Genomic DNA, 24,837 nt, shown 5'->3' on the forward strand with positions numbered 1-24,837 from the left:
TAAATTAAACTTGTTTAAACACAATTGGGGATCACTTTAATGTTTGATAATGTATCCACAATTGTAGCCAAGACAAATTATACAATCCTTGCCATCATATATAGAGTCAATTATAATCTTAGCGATAATACTAGATTTGTTGATAAAACTCAACTTTCGAATAAATTTATAATAAACCCATCAGTTGAAAGCACACTTTTTATAAAAGCCACCATAATGGAAGCCTTATACCATCTCTTTGACCTCTATTATTAAATGGTTTAATTAGGTGTTCAACAACTGCTTACTTCATTTATTCTATTGTTATACTTGTATCATCATTGATCTATAAGCTGAAATCTAGAGAGCGGTTGTCACGTGGGATTATATCACTGAATAATCTGAGAAATATACATGCAATAATCCTTATGAATTAAGACTACTAGAGAAAGTTGTGGATCATGTAGAAGCTTGATGATATATTATGATTGTATGATTGTGGCAAATTGATGTAGAATGACCAGCAAAGCAATGCTTTTTGCCGCGCTATCAATTGGCTTAATTGGGTTTTCAACGTATGGTTATTTCATTAGTTTATTTATGCTATGATTTTACTTATATCATCATTAATTTTCAATTGAAGAATCTAGAAAGTAGTTGTCTTTGTGATGAGATCAGCCTGAATACTCCATAATCCATGATCTAGCTTTCAATTGATATTAAGCTGCCAAGTGCACATTTGACTTTGCTACTCATGTTTGTCTTGTTTAGGCTACCGGGCTCTAAATAGTCTTTAATGTATTTTACAAATTTCTTATTAATTATGTCACAGAATGTTTGATTTAATAAATAAAGCATCTTTTGAGTTAACACTTGAAGATGTCATTATGGACGTACCCTCTACTCATGTCTATATTACCAAAGCGATTGACGATGCTCGCAGCTAAGATGGAGGTTCTATTGAGGTATGCGGCCCTTCAAAAGTCTGTTGCATCCTTAAATCATTTAGCATGTCTCAACATTTCAATTGTATTAACCGTTTGTATGCACTTAATGTGCTTAAGTACTTACCATATAGGCTATTCACACATCTTCTTGAAGATCTGAATGGTGCTGTGTGGGATCTTTAAAGGTGTCTGTGAACCTAAAGCTCTTTAGCATAGCCTATAAATAGAGGTATGTTAATTATATGTTACCCAACACCCTTTTTAGGTATGAAATAATGTGTCTTTGGAAGGTTCAATTTTAGCTATGATGTTTATTAATTTCATAGTTTAAAAAATAAATAAGCCCACCAATCCTAAAGTGTGAAATATTTATTAATTTCTTGTGCTAACAGTAATAAAGTCAATACATACATATGTGTAGCTGCGATTCGAGCATTGATTATTACATTATATTGAATTATTAATCATCACATTTATTGTATCTTAATTTACGATTTTATGTGTGTTATAGAAACAATTTAAAGTTTATCTTGCACCATTTCTCTCCTTTAAATTGCTACACATCTTTTGGTTGTCATTTCACAAAAGTAGAGAAACTTAAGGAGAGTAGCGGTGACCTAGGAATAAACAAAATGCTAATTGACTTGTACTACTGGTGTTACTAATAGTCCGCCTGAGAAATGGGTTTTGTTTGCATCCCTAATGGTTTTTAACTAAACATTATTCAGTATCTATCGCTATTGTATAAAAGATAAAATTCTTATCTTGAAATTCCTAGAAAGTTGCAAGTTATATATATATATATATAGTTATAGTTATAGTTATAGTTATGGAGCCAACAAACAAACTAACAAAATCGGGATCAAAACTAACTAGATAAGGATAATAGCAGAATGTACTAGTTCGAGTAGAAACTAAGACAATAATGTTCTAACAATTATTTTCAATTATTAAATCCTGATGTTTTTGGTACTTGGGCAGTGTAGTACGCCCTAAAGCCAATTAGAAGTGGGATTGCTTTGCATCTACTATGGTACATTGACTCATCTAAGCATTCTATATTTGCTGTAATGCAAGTTGTCAACTCTACTGGTTAAACAATAGACTTGGAAAAACAAAGTGGAATCCCATCATGTTTGAACTTAATTTTATATTTCTCTAATGTGTGTGCATATTTCTTTTAGTCTGGTGTGGTGTCGTTTTCATATTTTGAAGGTTTTACAACATATGGTTATCCATTTTAAATTTCTATTCTAATAAATTACAATGCTAATATTCAAATTGTGGAAAAGCTCCAATGGTATGTGCAAGATGGTGACCTATGGTACACATGTAGTACATTTATGATACATTATTTACATCCATAATACAGAGGCCCTAGTTACATGCTTTCGACATACTAATTCTATGAACTACTTTATTGGACTAGCCTTGAACTATTTTCGGTTCAAGCTCTTTTTAGAGAATAAGGTAGTAAATATGGATTATCAACCTATAAATTTGAGTCTGTATCACTTCAAAAACTTATGCTTACAGGGTTGAATGTTGATCAACATAGCAGCGCTTGTTGTGCATACAATATAGCTAAGCATCAAATATTAGATGCTTCATTGTTTTAGTTTACTTTATACTTGAAAATCAGTTGACTTTCTAAATTAAATAAAACCAATTTTATAATTTCTTTTCCTTAATGTTTCTAGTGTTATATTTTTGCTCTCTTTTATTTATGTTCTTCTAACATTTGAACTTCTTTTTGTCTTTTAGATAGTTGACTTCATTGTGGGCAAAATGATTTAATAGATTAATGAAAAGAAAAGCTTGAGATAGTGGGGGAAGAAAAGCATCATTAAATTATGATCTATTGCAACCAAAGATACTCTTCTTCTAGAAGTATATCTCCTAAATAATCCACCTTTGCTACCTTTTGACCAATTATTTTGATACATTTGTTTATGTCAAATTAAAGGTTGCAAGAGCGACTTTAGACCATGTTTAGAGGAAAAGCTCTTTGATTTGGTAGATTAAGTTAAATTATTAGCTTTGATGAGTTTTCATAGAGGTTTCATTTATTTGTAAATTATTGAAGAAGAAATAGAAGCCAGCTTTTTGCTTTAAGAGGAATGTTCCTACAAATACAACATCTAAAAAGTTGAGTTTTCATTAATTTTTGGCACATAATCTTTGGGTAATGTTGATAGACATTGTTGTTGAATTTTTGATTTTTCATTTTCCTACATCTTTAGTACTCCTAGTGTAAATAACATTTTCGATTCACCAAAAACCACTTGAGTTAATGTTGGCATTAAAAACTAAGAACAACTCAGGAAGTGAACACTCCATGGATGAGTCGGAGTTGATTGAATACGGACTTTCGATGGTTTTTAATTTTGAACATCCCTTTGTTTCTCATGATTTCATGCCATATGCAAATAGTTCCGTTGATCTTTAAAATTTTGGCAATCATTAGATTTAGTCTCTAACAATTAATAACATGCGTTGCATTCTTGAGGATATTATTATGGTTTTTGTAAGTAGATTTCTTGAAATATGTAGTCTGAGCCTCCCCATTGAAAACTTTCATACTCGGGTTGTAAGTTACGCAGAAATCAAAGCGATGGTAAAATACCGAGCATAGATATTAATTATCTTCAAGCTCAAATTTAAGCATAGTAATGGCATAGTATTGCTTTATGCTTGAACTATGAGCATGATTTTGACTACACTTATGAACTAGAGGTGACTTGTTGGCTTATAATAAAACTTTATTCTCATTGATTTTAGCAATGAAGTGATTATGTTCTTTGGCAAGATGATTTCAATTTATAAGCAGAGGGATTGGATGACGGTCTAGTTTAAAATTGCACTGAAGGGTCTAAATTGGTATGAGCCTATAATATTCTAATCAAAAGTCTGTTTACATTTGTAGTCACATCCATTTTGATAATGAAGATCTACCCACACCATGATTTGGAAAAATTATTATGAATTGATCGGTGGGTCTCGATCCTCCATTTGGAGTCAAAGCATTTTCTTTCTAATGCATTCATTGACAAATCCCTTAGCTTTCAAGCGAAAACTCACAGTCCTTATTGTTCCTAAGGAGACAAAAAGGTTTTACTCTTAACACATTTCAATCATAAATTGGCAAGAGAGTTCAAGATTTTTCTAGCTCTTCAACAATTTCTAGTGTTTATGTAAATTATAAATGTGTTTTTACAGCTGTCATCAGTGGATAGGAAACATCCACCATATGATCTAATATGGGAAGATGACAAAAAACTTTCAGGAAAGGTAATATATAATGAACCTAATCTTTCATGTAATACTTTGCTTATGGATTAGTAACTTTATCTTCAATTATCGCGGTCATTTTACACCTTTGGATCCATAGACCTAGAAGACCCGAGCTAACTAGAACAATGGAACTTGAAACCTCCACCACTCTCATTATGGAGCCGTTTCAGTTGAACGTTGAAACACCGAAATAACCGTCAAGTACAATCATATCATTGATTGCAACCTTGCTGCTCTTTCGAAGATGGATATGATGCTTCACGAGATGGTTGAGAAATGTTCATTAAGACTATATGAGAAAAGTGAAAGATTCAAGGATGCGATTAATTGTATGTTATCCATGAACAAGTCCACATGTGAGCATTAATCCTTCTAATTTCAAGATACTGAAGCATCATAATTACCCTCATCAGGAGAAATTAATCAAAGTTCCTCCAATTTACCTACTGAAGGTTATCGACAAATGCTGACTAGATTATATGCTAGGCGAAGCCCTATCAGCGATCCATCACCACTAAATAATCATGTTGGTGGTGAATACGATATTACAATGGACAAGGTAACTAGTCCTCCACTAAACATATTGGTGCTGAGGAGCTCAAATAGTCAGTACCATCATCATCATCAATGCAGTTAATTTTTGCCATGACTTGGATGATGATAATTATGCACGATTGACATAACTTTACCACTAATGAGCCTCTTTTAGGCATCTGAGACCCTTCCACTGAACTTGCACTTGGCATTGGACTCATTCTTCTTCTCACCATTAGCGTTCCCCAAACACTAGAATTAGCTTTGTTCCACTTATTTACTAAGTAATCATCTGTTACTCTTCTAATAGTTGAAACCAAAATCAGGATTTAATTTTAGTATGTGTGGATTGGGGTTATCTTGGGTGTTTGAAGATGTTCTAAATAAATTGGATTGGTATTTTGTTTTGTCTTTTTCTATAGAGGGAAGATTAAACAATAGAAATGAACTTTGCATACGAATGAAGTGAATAACTTGAAAAAAAAAATCAATAAAAACCATATAATTTTCATTTTTTATTTTTATTTTAATAAATAAAAAATAATACCTTTAAAAATAATTAATAACTTGGAAGCTAAAATTCTTGATATATGGTGCGTCCGGCCCATGAGCCTCTCTTGCCATCAACCTCATCTTCAGTTTTTAGGGTGAAATGAGAATCCCTTCCTCCGAATCTTCGAGATCTTCGAGTCCTCTAGAAAATAAAATCCTCTCCCTGCGAGATCCTCGGACTACTCTAGAAAATGACAACCAGAGCTCAACCTCGAAGAAGAAGAAGAAGAAGAAGAAGAAGAAGGAGAAGAACAAGCATCTATTTTTGTCCTTGCACCTTATAGCGACAATGCACAAGAATGGCAATGGAGTTCTGGTCAGGAGGAGGTGGCGGAGGAAGAGGGAGGGGCGTAGGGTATCAAAAAGTGTCGAAGATGCCCTCCCACGCTCTAGGGTTCAGGTCCACGGGACTACCCTTACTTGGATACCATCAATCAACAAGTAATCTCATCACCAAAATCCCCATTTGGTTTGTTGTTATTGATGAGTGATTGATTGATGTTGAGAGGAGAGAGAATATATGGAACTTTTTCTATTATTAATTACTTGAAATAATATTTTTACAAACCACTCTCACACTCTCACACTTTCTCTCACTATGCGATGCTTCTCTCTCTTGATACCTATGCTCACTCTCTCTTGATTAGCTCTCATTCAAGTTGCTTTAGCTTGCTTCCTGGCTTCTACTCTTCACAAATTTATAGGAGCTAATGTTGGTTGGAGGAAACTTCAAGTATGGCGGTCAGTGATTTTTCCGAGAGCTAAAAGCGGTCTCGATTTTTCGGAAGCTAAGTTGATGATGATAATTCAAGCTTCTTCTAGAAGCTTCAAATGGTGACATGCTTTTATCACTCGCCCTCATGTGACTTTTCCTGAATTGATGCTTTGCTGAGAATTCCTAAATGTGCACGTAAATCTTCAAACTTCTTTGTCTTTAGAGTCTCTGGTGAAGATATCGACAACTTGCTCTTACGTGGGCATTAGCTTCATGTGGACCTCACTTTGAAAGACTTTTCTAGAAAGTGAAGTGTACCTCAATATGCTTTGTCCTTGCATGAAACATCGATTTTCCGCCCAATAATCAATTGCTATCACGCTGAAGTGGCGTGATCTATTCTATTTGCTTTAGTAATCTCTTAGTAATTGCATCAACCATGTGCTTTCAGCCGCCATAGCCGCCTCGCATTTCAGCTGGTGGAGAGATACTTAGGGTCGCCTCTTATCAGCACTCATTTATTAATCGCCGCTTCGATCCCAAACCGGGATATAACCCGGCTGCCCATCGCCTCGTGTCACACCCCAACAGTAATCGGGCCACGTGCAATATCCGGGCTACATGGCATCCTTCACCTTTCTAAGATAGAATACCAGAATCAGGTTCCTTTTAAGTATCGCAAAGATCCTACTAACCGCCTAAATGGGTTTCTTTTGGATTTTGCAGATGTAACGACTTGCTACTCCGATCGTGATATGCTGTCAGTTTTAGTAAGAGTTAAATAGATAAGACTACCTATCTGGCTCCATATCCTTGGATCTTTCCAAGTCTTTTCCTTTTCTCGCATCTAAGTTGATGTTGGGCTCCATTGGTGGTAGATAGTGGCTTGCGGTTCCAACATCCCATGTTTCTAGTAGATCCTTTTGGGTATTTTGTTGATATAGAACATACCTTGTCTTCTCAACTCGAGCCCCGTAAAATGCTTCAAATTTCCAAGCTCCTCTCATCTCGAACCCATTGAAGATTCTCCTCACAGCACTGGATTTCTGAGATCTCCCGCGAGATGAGGTCGCCAACATACACTAGTACTATAAGCTATCTTGCTCTCCCGGTGCTTCATTTAATAGGCTCGAATTCAATGCTATTTAACTCCAGAAATACTTTGTACAAGAAATTTCGCACTTTCCCATACCATGCTCTTGGAGCCCTGCTTAAAGCCATATAATGCTTTCTTGAGCTTGCATACATACTCGGATGATCCTTGCTCTCAAATCCTTGTGGTTGATCCCATGTAGATGTCTCTATCAAGCTCTCCATGTAGGAAGGCATTCTTCACATCCATCCGCCAAAAGCTTTCCATCCTTTGCTTGCGCTTAATGCTAATAGTACTCGCACCGTTGTTATCTTTGCTACTGGACTGAATGTCTCATCATAATCTAGTCCATACTGTTGTGAAAATCCTCGTGCCACAAGTCGAGCTTTGTACCTTTCGATTGTTCCATCTGCTCGAGTTTTCACCTTATACACCCACTTGCACGAGATTGGTTTTACTTCTTCTGGCCTTGGCACCAACTCCCACGTCTGATTTTGCTTGAGAGCTGCTATCTCTTCCTCCATTGCTTTCTTCCATTTATCACTTTTAACTGCTTCTTGATAGGATGTTGGTTCTTCAACTTCCATGATTAGTGCAGCATTTGCATACTTAGGATTGGGATGTCTTACCCTGGATGATCTTCTTAAAGGTGGAGGCATTTCTTCTGTAGAGTCTTCTTCAGCTTCTCCATGAACTCCTGTCTTCCATGGGCTCTTGGTCTTTGATGATCTTGGACTTATGTCTTCTTCAGTTGTTGTTGGTATCTCTTGAGCTTGGTCTTGTAATCGCTTCTTCGACTATTGGCTCGGTCTCCTTCATATTTGGTTGAACCGAGTCTGCTGAAAGCCACCAAGTCAAGCTTCATCAAAGACCACATTTCGGATGTGTAGATGCGTCCGGACGACCGGATCACAGAGATCTCCATCCTTTTCTCTCATCATCATAGCTCGATAAAGATGCATCGTACTCGCCTTCTTGTCGAACTTGGTACGAAGATGATCTGGTACAAAAACATAACACACACATCCAAAGACATTGAAGTGACTTACTGTGGTTTTGATCTTCCATAGTCTTTGGAATGGAGAGAGAAAACCCATCTTCTCTTGTGGGAAGCTTGGTTGATGATGTGGTAGCCGCTCTCATGCATTCACTCTCAAAATCACCGGCACATTCTTAGTATGTAGCATATCACGCATATCTACGCTATATGCCGGTTCTTCCTTTCAAGCAACACCATTTTTGTCTGTGAGGGTGTTGGGGCGGTCGATTGTCTCTGAATCCTATGCTCCTTGGGAGATAGACATTAAACTCTTGAGAGAGATACTCTCTTCCATTATCAGTACGAAGACACCGTACCTTCTTGTTGAGCTCATTCTCTAGCTCCAACAATGTTGGTTGTGTTGGCCAGCCTCGAACAGCAGCCATAAAGCCATTGTATTCAAGTTTAAGGCCATTGATAATTATCCTCCTCATTCGCTGCTCACTGATCTTCTCTTGAGACGACCATGCAATCTCAACGTGATAGTGATTTTACCTTTGGTGAAGTAATCGACCGATTGTCATATTTCCTTGCGAGATTGTCATCAGCTCACTTTCAAGTAGTTGGAGACGAGCATCATTCTTCTTGGAGAATAGTGTGGCAAGAGTGTCCCATGCAACTTTTTGGTGTAGCAAAACGATCTCCGATATACTCCAACAACTCATCTTCCACGTACTGTTCTCAGAACAAACATCGCCTTACCTGCCTTGATGCGCCACTTTCGCAGAGCTTCATCTTTTGACTTCTCTGCCGCTAGAGCCTTCTTCTCCTTTGATTTAGAATCACCAGCAGCATCTGCCACTTCTTCAAAAGTGACATCTGGTGGAGTCATTTCCGACCCACCTACGACCTCCCATAGGTCCTGTCCTTGTAGATAGGACTCTATGCAGGCCTTCCAATTTATGTAATTATTATTATTTAATTTCTTTAAACCACCAGTCGTACCTGTGAACTCCATTGCTATGTCTGGGTCACCTGACTTCCAGCAAGCCTCCTCGGTAGAATACCGGTACCTCACTTACTCCGACTGGCAAACTTCTTGCAACATTGGTGAACTCCTTATGCTCGGGCACTCATCGATGATCTGGCAGAATCTTCCCTGTAACCTGGCTCTGATACCAGAAATGTTGAGAGGAGAGAGAATGTATGGAACTTTTTCTATTATTAATTACTTGAAATAATTTTTTTTATTTTACAAACCACTCTCACACTCTCACACTTTCTCTCACTATGCAGTACTTCTCTCTCTTGATACCTATGCTCACTTTCTCTTGATTAGCTCTCATTCAAGTTGCTTTAGCTTGCTTCCTGGCTTCTACTCTTCACAAATTTATAGGAGCTAATGTTGGTTGGAGGAAACTTCAAGTATGGCGGTGCTCGATTTTTCCGAGAGCTAAAAGGCGGTCTGATTTTTTCGAAGCTAAGTTGATGATGATAATTCAAGCTTCTTCTAGAAGCTTCAAATGGTGACATACTTTATCAATTGATTTAGCTATCTTCGATGTTGCCGGGTCTTGGACTTTGACTTCTAGAAATTTTACTCGATTTCCTTGTCTAATTTGAATGTCTATGTTTGTTTAGTCTATGGCAAGTACTACTAAGGTAGAGGTTTGAATTCTCATGCATATACTCATAGTCTTGAAGCTGGGCACCATGTGTATATTAATCTCCAAACTAAAAAGGCTTATTGCCTTCCTGATGGATATGAGATAAATGACCCCTCTTTAAATGGTATTTGGCATGTTTTGAACCCGAGGTTTGTTCTTCTCTACTTAATCTTTTTCTTTTGCTCCTTAGCTTTGAACTACTTGTGTTCATTTATTTGAATGAATGCTTTCCTCTGGATGTGTCTAATTGAATTTTGTGTTAGAAGTTGGTATAACATGATAATTCATTAATACTAAAGATTGGTGATATGTAGAGACAAAATTCTACTGGAAAGCTTGTGTCTTGTAGCATCATGAAGAGTATATTTAGAAAAATTGTATTTTTTTACTATTAGGTTTTTTTCTATTGTTTGCTTTTGCATTTAGAATTTTTTTATCGGGGGTCTTCAATTTTGCATGTATTCTGGTTTTCACGCTTTTCTCAAGAACAAGTTTCGCATCTTGATGAAAATAGGCAACGGTCAAAAGCATTGGATGATTCCAACTATCTTCCTGGAATGGCAAGTCCTTTACTATTGTGTTTGAGCTATTTTTATAAAATGTAACCCTATGATATATTGATATAGAACCTAGGTATAGAATGCTCATCATTGGTCAATTTATGTTTGCAATTTTATGTCCTATGGTTTACATTCGTGTAAATTTTACTTATTGAATCGTTACTTTCCTATGCTGGTAGCTAAACCTATATGCTAGCCTCATTAAATTTATTGTTAGTCTTTGGCAATATATGCTGAAGAAATTTATTATGTGGACTTGGTATTCAGGTTGGTCTTGAAACATCAAGGAAACTGATTTTGTGAATGTAACAATTCAATCTTTAATGTGTGTTATGCCTTTAAGGAACAAGGAACTTTAAGGAACTTTTTCCTTGTTCCAGAGGATTGTCAGCAGAGCAAGTCTCCACTTGTCTATCGTTTTGGAGAGCTTACACGGAAGATTTGGCATGCCCGAAACTTCAAGCGGTAGGTTGGTCTCTTAGTAATTATATTCATCGAATCTTGCCCTTCCTTTCATGCTTTGTATGGAATAGTTATCAAACTTCGTTTATTTGCAGGTGAGCCCCCATGAGTTTTTGCAAGTAGTAATGAAAGCTATTGATAAAAGGTTCCAAATCGGGATGCAATCTGATCCGGTTGAATTCATGTCTTGGTTATTGAATACACTACATTTGAAACTTAGGCATTCCAAGAAGAAGAACAAGAGCATCATCCATGACTACTTTTAGGTATTAAAATTCTTCTTGTTGTGTGTTCTTCCTTGCCCTGTGATGTGATTCTATTGGGTTTGTCAGATGAGTTATTATGTATTATTCAGGGTGAACTGGAGCTTGTGAAAGAAATCTAGAAGAAACCACTTATGGAGAAGAAAGAAATCATTAAGAAGCAGAACAAAATGGCCACTGCAAATGATGAGGGTACAAATGGTGTTGTAAAGGAAACATCTACAGTGCCATTTTTAATGCTTGGTCTAGACTTGCCTCCACCCCCACTTTTTAAAGATGCCATGGCGATAAATATCATCCCACAGGTTTGCACTACACATAGTTTACCTTTTGTTTATCAATGTCTTTGAAACTGTGTTTTTTTTTGCCATTACATATCCAATGCTTAATCTCATGTTGAGTGTGTTGTAACTTTTTCTTGAAGTTGTTATGGAGAAAATATAATTTCACATGATTGTATTATGCTGATGTTACCTTTCTTTTTCTAAATGTACATAGATCATCTTGCCATAAAATATTATAGTTTCTTCAAGTTACAGAATGCATTTTTTGCAGATCTTCAATTTCTTTTATGCTTGTTGTGAAGCAGACTGGTATGTTAATGTTCACAATGGTATTAAAGATCTTTTCGAATGTGCAAAACAGACCAATGTAGTTTTGACCAATGTAACAAAAAAACTCTCTATTTTTCTCATAATTAGATAGGAAATCAAATAATCTGACAACGGATAATTTTTTTCCTCTATTTCTTTAGCTTTTTTATTTTTTTACATATAGGTAAAAAAACAAAAAAATATTTTTGTAAGGCACACAAGAAAATCAAATTTTTATTTCACAAAAAAATACACGAATACTTGAAATTATGTGCTTGTTCAAGGATATACGTGAAAAACCCACATAGAAATTTGCATTTAATGGCCTATGAGTCGGAGCCTTATAGAATAACCCGTCATTGAACAACAGTGTCTAGCCAGTGACCATGGTGAACCACCATGTATTTAGAATTTTTTTACTTTCCAAAATATTGGGATATATTTTTGATTTAAAAGAATAAAAATAAATAAATAATAAAAATCATATGGTTTTTATTTTTAAGAAGTGTCTTATTTTTTTTTATCAAGTTACTGATGAGCTTCCCGCAAGTGCACGGGGTCGTCAAGTAATACCTCTAGTGCGAGCACGAGAGGGTCGTATTCCCTAGGCCCAAGGAGCTACTCTTACTTCCTTTTCACTCGTTGTCTAACCTACAAATCACTTAATGCTTAAAGCTATTAACAAAAGTAAAACTAAGCAAGTAATTGTGAAAAGATCGATTGAGAAGGTGAAAATCAAGAAGTGAGGGAGGTTAAGGATGTGGATTCCCCCGGGGTTACTAAGGGTTAGAAGAATGCTAGAAATGCTAAGCACGTGGTGGTTCAGGCCAAGAGAGATCTAGAGATAGATCATCCCGATGGTCACGGTGATGATCCCTAATCCCATACAAGTATTGGCATGGAATCTCTTCCGTCCAAATCCTCCTATGATTGCAATTTGCACAGGGAAATCTCGAATTAGGGCCGAAACTCAACCTAGGTCCAGCCCTAATGGTTGGAAGGGTATGAAACACCCGATGGTCACGGCATGCTCATACATACATCCCCAATAAGCAAAGTGTGTCTAGTACAAGGGTGATGGTCAAGCATCGAGTACAACCTAGAAGTTGAAATACAGAGTTCTCATGCAAGATCAACACATAAAAGTGCACCAAGCTTAAACCATGAACAAACCACATGCATTAAGCAAATCAAAGCATTCAACAACACAAGTTCACCCCAAGGTTCACCGACATTCGGTGACCTTGGGGTTTAGCCGTCCATATAAGAAACTATACAAGATAGGCTCATGAAAACAACTAATAAATGCATGCAAAATCTCCCTCAAACAATGAGAACAAGAGGAGGAAGAGGAAGGCCGTGGATGTCTTCCACGAACGCCGCAATAGGGGTGGCTTCCCTCGTCGTCTCCAAGCTTCTCAAGGGTGGAATCGAGGAAGTTGCCCCCGCCGAGAGCCTCCAATATATGAAGGAGATATGATGATGGAGAAAGAAAAAGATAATGTAGTCCCCAAAAACAAGCCCTAGCTTTACATAAAAAATCATCAGCCCCCGAGTCACTCGGCCTGTGCGCGGGCCGCGCCGCGCCGCGCCCGCGTGGCTCACTGTCTTTCCTTTCTCAAAAACCTGGGTCTGTGCTACAGTGCTCAGCTACAGTGAATCATCTAGAGTAACTGGCTCTGAATTCTCCAGCGGGTCACGCGGGCGGTGCGTGGGCGCGCAGTGTCCGCGAGGTTTACAGCCTAATCCATGTAGGAACCCAGTTCCTTGCTACAGCGCCGCAACAGTGTTCTTGCTTCAAAAACACAATTTTAGTGCTGATTTCACCCCAATTGCGTTCTCGAGCTCAATTTAGCTTATTTGAGGCATGCAACAAGAAAATAACCAATTTAGGCGAAAAATGAGCACTGATTAATCTAAAATAGCATGCGAGCATATACAAAACCAACATATAAATACATACATTTAGGCTCTTATCAGATAGTCACCTCATTCATGTGTAGAGTGCACTTCTATTTTAATTTTTCGGGTGAAAAAAGGAAATAACAAAATATCAAGCCAACTTATTTAGAACAACTTCAAATAACAAAGAGAACCCAAGTCCACACATACTAAAATTATAAAATAATTGTTTTAAGCTGTGGGGACAAAATTACAAAAAAAACATCAACCAAAAGGTATGAGATTTAACTGTCTAGATTCCAGTTACAGCCATGTAAACACTGTAACAAATTTTACATGAACTCAGAAGATCAAATGGATGAAGTGAAAATCACAGATAAACAGGAAAAATGATATCATCAAGTGCAGAAAAGTTAACATAAATAAGTAAAATAAAATAAAACACACACAAAGGAAAAACACCACAGAATGAGACTTGCAAGCTATTCTTATAACATACTTGATACAAACAAAACTAGAATCAATTTAACCAAAATTAAATCTTGATTTTGGTTTCAACTATTAGAAGAGTATAAAATAGATACATTTTGGCACTTATCAGACTCATTCTTCTTCTCACCATTATAGTTCCCCAAACACTAGAATTAGCTTTGTTCCGATTATTTATATTTTTTTGATCGATGTTTATTTATGGTTTAATTGGTTTTATTTGCGTTACAGGCCTTTAAGAAGCTAAGGCGAGCTCAAGAATGCAATTTAGGAAGAAATCGGCAATGAAAACGGCATTTCAGGGCCATGGGCACTGCAACAAGCATTGTAGCACAAAGAGTTGAAGAAATGACAAGGCCTTGGGTCTTCCTTGTAGGCAACCTTATGCCCGCAATGATGCCCACAAGATAGCTGGTGATTCTCACAATGGTTACTAGAATACACATGAGAATTCAAACCTGTACCTTGGTAGTGCTTACAACATACTAAACAAGCATAGACATTGAAACTAGATAGGAAAATCGGGCAAAATTTCTTGAAATCGAAGTCCAAGACCTGCAACCTCAGAAGATAGCTTAATCAATCAATCAATCAATCAACAAGAACAACAAATAGGATGGGGATTCTAGTGATAAGATTACTTACTGGTTGACAGTATCCAAGTAAGAGCAGTGCCGACGGGCCTCAATCTGGCATCGCCGAGACACCGCCACCTTTTGAAACCCTACCTCCTCCTCTTCGTCTATCACCGTCTCCGATTCCGCAACTCCATTGTCATTCTCATCGTCATCACTATAAGGGGCTAGGATGGGAATGAATGCTCATTCTTCTACTTCTTCTTCTTCTTCTTCTTCCTCCTTGAGGTTTAGCGGTGGTTTTCGCTTTCTAGATGACTCCATGAGGATTTGGGGAGAGGAAAAAAAACCCTAGAAAATGAGATCAATGGAGAGAGAAAGGCTATATGGGCCAGGCTGAAGTAAGAGGCCTATGGGCTGGAGCCTTATAGAAAAGCCCATCATCCATTGTCATTCTCATCGTCACTGCTATAAGGGGAGAGGACGGGAATGGATACTTGATCTTCTTCTTCTTCTTCTTCTTCTTCAATGGGTAAGCTCTGGTGTTAGCTTTCTAGAGGACTCCATGAGGGTTCGTGAAGAGGAAATGAAAAACCCTAGAAATTGAGGTTGATGGAGAGAGAAAGTCTATATGGGCCAGGCTGAAGTAAGAGGCCTATGGGCTGGAGCCTTATAGAAAAAGCCCATCATCCAACAACAGTGTTTAGCCAGCAGCCATGGTGAACTACCATGTATTTAAAATTTTTACTTTCCAAAATATTGGGATATGTTTCGCTTTAAAAAAATAAAATAAATAAATAATAAAAATCATATGGTTTTTATTTTTAAGAAGTGTCTTTTATTTTTTTCTTCAAATTACTCACTTCATTCATGCCCAGAGTGCACTTCTATTTTAATTTTCCTTGTGAAAAAAAGGAAATAACAAAATACCAAGACAACTTATTTAGAACATCTTCAAACAATAAAGAGAATCCAACTCCACACATACTAAAATTATAAAATAAGTAGTTTAAACTGTAGGGACAAAATTACAAAAAAAATGTATCAAAAGGTATGAGATTTGACTGTCTAAATTCCAATCACAGCCACTTACTCACTGTAACAAATTTTACATGAACTCAGAAGATCAAATGGATGAAGTGCAAATCACAGATAAACAGGCAAAATGATATCATCAAGGACAGACAAGTTAACGTAAATAAATAAAATAAAATAAAACACACACACAAAGGAAAAACACCAAAGAATGAGACTTGCAAGTTATTCTTATAGCTGACTTGATACAAACAAAAGTAGGATCAATTTAACCAAAATTAAATCTTGATTTTGGTTTCAACTATTAGAAAAGAAAGAGATGATTAGTTAATAAATAAGTGGAAAAAAACTAATTCTAGTGTTTGGGGAACTGTAATGATGAGAAGAAGAATGAGTCTGATAAGTGCCAAAATACATGTATTTTATATGTATAAGTTTGGTAAAATTTATTTATATTTTGTTGGATCAATATTCTTTTTGTGGTTTAATTGGTTTTATTTTTGTTGTATTTAAGAAGCCAAGGTGAGCTCAAGAATGTAATTTAGGAAGAAATCGCTAACGAAAACAGTGTTTCACGGCCCCGAGCAATGCAGTTGTAGCACGAAGGGTTGAAGAAATTTCATGCGCTTGGGTTCTCATTAGGGGCAACTTACAAGCACAAGGGTTCTCATGCGCTTGGGTTGAAGATAGCTGGAGATTCTCACACTAGTTAATAGAATACGCATGAGAATTCAAACCTCTACCTTGGTAGTAATTGCCACACGCTAAACAAGCATAGACATTCAAATTAGACAGGGAAACCGAGCAAAATTTCTCGAAATCAAAGTCCAAGACATGGAACATCAGAAGATAGCTAAATCAATCAATTAATCAACAAGAACAACAAATAGGATGGGGATTCCTGTGATAAGATTACCTATCGATTGATGGTATGCAAGTAAAGGGTAGTCCTGGTGGACCTTGACCTGGTGTTGCCACAGCATCCCCGGCTTTTGAAACCCTACCTCCTCCTCTTCCTCTGCCATTGCCTTTGATTTCGCAACTCCATTGTCATTCTCATTGTTGTCGCTATAAGGGGTGAGGATGGGAATGGATGCTCATTATTCTTCTTCTTCTTCCTCCTCTTCTAGGTCAAGCTTTGATTTTCGCTTTTTAGATGACTCTATGAGGATTTGGGAGAAGGAAATGAAAATCACTAGAAAATAATATTGATGGAGAAAGAACGGCTATATGGGACAGGCTGAAGTAAGAGGCCTATGTGCTGGAGCCTTATAGAAAATCCCATCATCCAACAATAGTGTCTAGCAGCAACCATGGTGAACCGCCATGTATTTAGAATTTTTACTTTCCAAAATATTGGGGTATGTTTCACTTTAAAAAAGTAAAAATAAATAAATAATAAAAATCATATGGTTTTTATTTTTAAGAAGTGTTTGTTGTTTTTTTCTTCAAGTTACTCACTTCATTCATGCACAGAGTACACTTCCATTTTAATTTTCCTGGTGAGAAAAGGAAATAATAAAATGCTAAGCTAACTTATTTAGAACACCTTCAAACAACCAATAGAACCCAAGTCCACACATACTAAAATTATAAAATAAGTGGTTTAAATAGCGGGGACAAAATTACAAACAAAATCAATAAAAAGGTATGAGATTTGACTGTCTAAATTCTAGTCACAACCATGTAAACAATGTAACAAATTTTACATGAACTTAGAAGATCAAATGGATGAAGTGAAAATCACAGATAAACAGGCAAAATGATATCATCAAGGGTAGACAAGTTAACATAAATAAATAAAATAAAATAAAACACACAAACAAGGGAAAAAACAACAAAGAATGAGTCTCGCAAGCTATTCTTATAACTGACTTGATACAAACAAAAGTAGGATCAATTTAACCAAAATTAATTCTTGATTTTGGTTTCAATTATTAGAAGAGTAAGAGATAATTAGTCAATAAATAAGTGGAACAAAGCTGATTCTAGTGTTCGGGGAACTGTAATGGTGAGAAGAAGAATGAGTTTGATAAGTGCCAAAATATATGTATTTTATACGCATAAGTTCAGTAAAGTTCATTTATATTTTGTTGGATCGATGTTCTTTTTTGTGGTTTAATTATTTTTATTTTTGTTGCAGGCCTTTAAGAACCCAAGACGAGCTCGAGAACGCAATTTAGGAAGAAATCACCAATGAAAATGGCGTTTCATGGCCCCGGGCAATGCAACTATAGCAAGAAGGGTTGAAGAAATGTCAAGGGCTTGGGTTCTCCTTGGGGGCAACCTTACACCTACATGAATGCTCGCAAGAAAACTAGACATTCTCACACCAGTTAATAGAATACGCATGAGAATTCAAACCTCTACCTTAGTAGTACTTGCCACATACTAAACAAGCATAGACATTCGAATTAGACAGGGAAACCGAGCAAAATTTCTTGAAATCAAAATCCAAGACATGCAACATTAGAAGATAGCTAAATCAATCAATCAATCAACAAGAACAACAAACAGGATGGGGATTCTGGTGATGACATTACTGATCGGTTGATGGTATCCAATTAAAGGGCAATCCCTGCGCACCTCGACCTCCGATTTCACAACCCCATTGTCATTCTCATCGTCGTCGCTAAAAGGAGTGACGATGGGAATGGATGCTCATTCTTCTTCTTCTTCCTCCTCTTCGAGGTCAAGCTCTTGTTTTCACTTTCTAGACGACTCGATGAGGTTTCGGGAGAAAGAAACAAAAAAACCCTAGAAAATGTGGTTGATGGAATGAGAGCCTATGTGGGACAGGATGAAGTAAGAGGCCTATATGCTGGAGCCTTACAGAAAAGCCCATTATTCAACAACAGTGTCTAGCAACAACCATGGTGAACCGCCATGTATTTAGAATTTTTACTTTTCAAAATATTGGGATATATTTCACTTTAAAAAAGTAAAAATAATAAATAATAAAAATCATATGGTTTTTATTTTTAAGAAGTGTCTGTTGTTTTTTTTTCCTTCAAGTTATTCACTTCATTCATGCATGGAGTGCACTTCTATTTTAATTTTCCTGGTGAAAAAAGGAAATAACAAAGTACCAAGCCAACTTATTTAGAACATCTTTAAACAACAAAGAGAACCCAAGTCCACACATACTAAAATTATAAAATAAGTGGTTTAAACAATAGAGGACAAAATTACAAAAAAATAAATCAAAGTTATGAGATTTGACTATCTAAATTCTAGTCACAGCCATGCAAACACTATAACAAAGTTTACTTGAACTCAGAAGATCAAATGGATGCATTTCAAATCACATATAAACAAAAAAAATGATGCCATCAACCATAGACAAGTTAACATAAATAAACAAAATGAAATAAAACACACACACAAAGGAAACACACCACAGAATGAGACTTGCAAGCTATTCTTATAACATACTTGATACAAGAAAATGTAGGATCAATTTAACCAAAATTAAATCCTAATTTTGGTTTCAACTATTAGAAGAGTAACAGATGATTAGTCAATAAATAATCAGAACAAAGCTGATTCTAGTTTTTGGGGAAATGTAATGGTGAGAAGAGGAATGAGTCTGATAAGTGCCAAAATGTATGTATTTTATACATATAAGTTCGATAATATTCATTTATATATTTCTGGATCAATGTTTTTTTTTGTAGTTTAATTGGTTTTATTTGTGTTGCAGGCCTTTAAGAAGCCAAGGTGAGCTTGAGAAAGTAACTTAGGAACAAATCATCACCAAAAACGCGTTTTAGGGCCCCGGGCACTACAGCAACACTGTAGCAAGTATTGTAGCACGAAGGGTTGAAAAAATGGCAAGGCCTCGGGTTCTCCTTGCGGGCAACCTTAAGCTAGCAAGGATGTCTACAAGATAGCTAAAGATTCTCAGACCGGTATTGCAGCAGGAATTATTATAGTAAGATTATTGTAATAAGTTTATTTGAAATTTTGGCAAAAATCCTGAGGGCCTTGCGGGCATCATTGTACTCACAAGGCAGGCCTTGAAGTAAACCTGAGAAGGATTTATGTCACTCCTAGGGCATTCTTGAAGGGAACTTTTGATTTGCTTTTGGGGCTCCAACTATCTAAGGTAAAATTGAAGAAGGAGAACCATATTTGAGGTAGATTTGAGGTGGAAATCAAGTGGAGAACATCATCTTAGCAAGATCCTTCATCATTCTCATATTGGGAAAACTTGAAGACGATGAGGGAAGCCACCCCATTGCGCCGTACGTGGAAGCCTTCCACGTGATCCGGCTCGCCATCTTGCTTGTGTTTGAGGAAGTGTTATTACACATGTTTTAGTTGTTTCCATCACTTTGATCATTGTATTTGTTTGTATGGATGGCTAAACCCCAAGGTCACCAAATGGCAGTGAACCTTGGGATAAACTTCCTTGTTTGGATGCTTTGATTATTTTTAATGAATTTGGTTTGGTTTATGGTTCAAGCTTTGTGCTCATTGATGTATTAGATTGCATGAGAACTCTGCTGTTCGATTTTTAGGTTGTGCTTGAATGTGCGGGATACATCCTTGTATTAGATTCACTTAATTTGAAAGGGACCCATGCACGAATATACCAAGGGATTCCGGTATTTTGTACCCCTCCAATGTTTAGGATTGGACCTAGGCATTGAGTATTGATCCTAATGAAAGATTTCCCGATACTTAATGCGATCATAGGAGGATCTAATGCAATCCCATTTGAACCAAGAGGTTTCCTAAATCATACTAAACCCCTCTTTTAAGGTTGAAGAGTAACTAAATCGATGTAGAGTTGATGCAGTCATCTACACAATCGCATTAACACTCAGTGAAACCACAATTTGAATTACCAAAAATTTCTTAAATAGGTAATCTCTCTTATGAGGAGAGATTACCCTCATCTGAATACATAATTAAAATGTGATTTCTCCTAAAATATATTTCACATGATTGCAAAGAGCATAGAAATACTCATTAACTCACTCAGGACAATTGAGGAAGACGCCGTCTCCAAAGTAGCCTATTTTTAGGTTTACTCACAATTCTCTCTAATCATGGTATGCCTATGTTAGGTGTGTATTTATACTCATCACAAAGCACACTGAGTATGATAACTAGGGTTTTCGCCACAATATCAATCAAGCATTTAAACATGTAATTAGATTCAAATAACATGGATTACAATAAACAAAACAAGTAAATCACATAAATCCATAACCAATGTCAAAAGATAAATCCAAAAGTTCAACTATGCCCAAACATATAAGAAATTAGCCATATATTAATGGAGGACAATCATCCAACTTACAAGAAATGAAGAGAATGAATATAAACACAAAAACCCCTTTCTCAATCGTATTGGAGGTAGAACCTTACGGGTAAGGCTTAGAGGAGTTTACAACCATAGCTTACGCTCACAATGGCAGTCTCAAGAGACAACACAGAAAAGCTTATGGTCTAGTGCTTACAGTCATATGTTGGACCGTAACACAAACAAAAGATATTACGGACTTGACTTACGATCGTAAGTGATGAGTGCACTTTGCATACATGTTTTCATACCCTAAATTCATCATTTTACTTGTTTTCAAGTTCACTTTTATACACGAGCAGTGCTATTATGGGTATATTTGTTATATGTGAAGAAATAAGGGTCCCAATACAATTTGGAGTGAATTCAGGAAGAAAACAAGGAGATATTTCAAAGAAGTTTAAGTATTCAAGCTTGACACGGGCTGGACACACTCGTGTCACACCCTTTGAAGTTCTCAACCCAATGTCATCCAGCAAGAATTCCATGTAGAAGGACACTTCAAGCTTGATACGGTTTGGACACGATCGTGTCCATGCCTTCAAAAATCCTAGGCCAGGGGCGATTTTATTGAAAAATTGTTGACACGTGCTAGGCGCCCCTGACACGACTGTGTTACAGCATTGCACGGTCGGGGCACGATCGTGTGCCTTCCATGGAACTTTCTAGGCAGAGACACTCCATTGCACTCAACTTCCTCCTTACATGACATGGTCTGGACAAGATCGTGCACAAACCGTGTCGAGCCCAAAATCCCTCTTTTTAACTCCAGCTTTTAGGGTTTCTTCATCATCTTTGTTTGGAGATCTTCTTCTCCACCGGAGGACTTTGATGAGGGCGAAGATCAAGCTTATCCACACTTTCTAAGGCATAAAGGAACGAGTTGGTGGCACAAGGGAAGTGGTGCTAGCACAATGAGCTCGACATTGGAGGCAAATCTTAAAGAGAAGGGAGCCATGTCTTCTTTCTTTAGATCTAGTCTTATCTCCTCCATGTTGTACCCACCCATGAGGGGCTAACCGGCCACGGTGCCCCGGGGGTGGGAACTTTGTACTTTGGATGCTTAAACACTTTTACTCTTTATGATTTACGGAGTTCTTTTGGTTCTTGTGTTTAATCTTGTGTTGGTATAACTTGATTTGTTTGATCTGCACAGTTGCTTAGGTAAAACTCGATGTGTATAAACCCATAGTTACCTAAGCAAAACTTTGTGTATTTGAGAACCATAGATGCTGCATTGCTTTTGAGCACACACTAGAACCCAAGAATGTACCTGGTAAACCTGGAGAGTGAGTGAGCATTAACGAGTCCAGAGGGAACATCCCGGGGCATTGCTCTCTTCCATCAACACTCAATCCAATTGTCTTTATCTCCACTTTTTCCTCTCTTCCTTTTTTCTTCCAATTACTCTTTTATTTTTCTTAATTCCATCACCTATTCATTTATCACTAGAGATTAGTGTTAAGCGAGTATTTTTAGTCCAGTCCCTGAGGTTCAACAACCCTACCCCTCGCGAGGTACCATTATATTACTTGTGTGTGACCTGTGCACTTGCGAAGAACACATCAAGTTTTTGACGCTGTTGCCGTGGACTGGCAACTATTAAGAAAGCTTATAATCTGGTGTTCTAGTTTGTTTACTGTGTGCATAGTTGTACTTATCTCCTTCATCATTTTGGTTTTGTAGTGACATTTATAAACCTTATGGTTGATAAGTACTCTAATTTTTCTCCCGCTCAGACTAATCTTTTTGTATATATTTTGATTTTTTTTTCTTTTTTACAGATATTCGTGATGAAGGATCTTTTAAATGCCCTGAAAAGAATATCAAGATGTCAGTGATACAATTGACTACCATAATCCTCCTAGTATGCGGCATGAGTTGTCCGAAATGGTGTCAAATTTTTGTGAGCAGATGGCACAATGGGGAAGATTCATTCATGCCGAGATCTGTAGCGTGAGGGATGTGTTCAGCATTCGCCCATACTAGCCAAATGGGTGGTCAACACGCTATTCGCAAAGTTCACATGTGACAAGGCCAGTGGGGGAAACAACTCTCTGACAAATTCCTGCAACCAGAATGTGTGTGCTATCAGTACAAACTCTGTAAGGATGGAATCAGATGACATAGTCATTGAACCAATAGAGCAGCCAACTGTAGGGATGGAGCTTAAGGATCTCACCGCTCATCTGGAATATGCATTCTTGAATGGGGACCCATTTTCACCTGTTATCATCTCTTCTACACTTGATGTATCCCAAAAGGGGAGACTGGTAGAAATGTTACAAGAGCATAAGGGGCTATCGCTTGGAGCATTTCGGATATAAAGGTAATTTATCCTTATTTCTGTGCACACAAGATCTTGATGGAAGAAAATATCAAGCCCAAGATTCAACCTCAACGACGTTTGAATCCAAACATGATGGAGGTGGTAAAAAAAGAGGTAAAGAAACTTTTAGACGCAGGAATAATTTATCCAATCTCGGATAGTCCTTGGGTGAGCCCTACTCAGGTTGTACCAAAGAAAGGTGGGATGACAGTAATTACGAATGACCACAATGAATTGATTCTCACTCGTACAATTATAGGGTGACGTGTTGGCATTGATTATCGAAAGTTGAATGACGTCACCCGCAAGGATCATTTCCATTTACCCTTTATTGATCGGATGTTGGAACAGTTGGCTGGACACCAATATTGCTGTTTTCTTGATGGGATGTCCGGTTACCTTCAGATTCATTTTACTGCTGAAGATCAAGAGAAAACTACATTCATTTGCACCTTTGGTACTTTTGCCTATAGAAGATGCTGTTTGGTTTATGCAATGGCCCTACAACATTCCAGAGGTGCATGATATCAATTTTTAATGAATTTATTGAAGACTTCATGGAAGTATTTATGGATGACTTCTCAGTTTCGGGGACTCTTTTGATGGGTGTTTAGAGAACTTGAGCCATGTCCTTACCAGGGGTGCGAGGAAACAAATTTGGTATTAAACTAGGAGAAATGCCACTTCATGGTGAAAGAAGTAATCATCTTAGGGCATAAAATTTCTCATGAAGGGATTGAGGTAGACAAGGCCAAACTTCATGCTATCGGAAAACTCCCCCTAAATCCACCAAGGATGTCCACAGTTTGATTTCTCAAAAATATCAAAACCATTGACAAATATTTTGTAAAAGGACACACTATTCAATTTCAATCAAGACTGCTTGCTTACTTCTCAAACCATGAATGAAAAACTTCTTGATGTCCCAAATGTAAAGTCTCCTGATTGGGAGCATCCCTTCGAACTTATGTGTGATGCTAGTGATTGGGTAGTGGGAACCATGCTAGGACAACGATATGGCAAGAAATTCCATCCAATTTATTATGCAAGCAAGACATTGACATCATCTCAAGGAAATTGCACCACCACAGAAAAAGAATTACTTGCTATCGTCTATGCCTCTGACAAATTCAGATCATAGTTGGTCTTGTCTAAAGTCACAGTGTTTACTGATCATTTTGCAATCAGATGCCTTCTCACTAAGACTAATCCGAAGCCCAGACTGATCAGATGGATTCTTCTGCTGCAAGAGTTTGACATAAAGATTTAGGATAAGAAAGGGTCTGAGAATGTGGTGGCGGACCATCTTTCGCGTCTGCCTTGTACTGAGGACATTGATGAGCAATGCATAAACATCAGCAATGTCTTTTTAGATAACCTATGCTTGCAATCCACTCAGAATTTGCTCAAGACTTTGATCACCCCTGGTTTGTTGATCTCGCGAACTACCTGGCCGGAAGATTCATCCCTTCCAATTTTTCCTATTAGCAAAAGAAGAAATTGCTATCGGATGCTAAATACTACTTTTGGGAGGACCCTTACTTGTATAAGTTCT

The 24,837-nt window shown here is 37.2% G+C and overlaps 1 pseudogene; it reads left to right on the plus strand.

Annotated features, from left to right (window-relative positions):
- The first annotated feature begins 4,145 nt into the window (after positions 1-4,145).
- On the plus strand, positions 4,146-23,807 carry LOC120254662 (annotated as a pseudogene).
- The last annotated feature ends 1,030 nt before the right edge of the window (positions 23,808-24,837 follow it).

Source organism: Dioscorea cayenensis, unplaced genomic scaffold (assembly GCF_009730915.1).
Source record: "Dioscorea cayenensis subsp. rotundata cultivar TDr96_F1 unplaced genomic scaffold, TDr96_F1_v2_PseudoChromosome.rev07_lg8_w22 25.fasta BLBR01000566.1, whole genome shotgun sequence".
Classification (NCBI taxonomy): domain Eukaryota; kingdom Viridiplantae; phylum Streptophyta; class Magnoliopsida; order Dioscoreales; family Dioscoreaceae; genus Dioscorea; species Dioscorea cayenensis.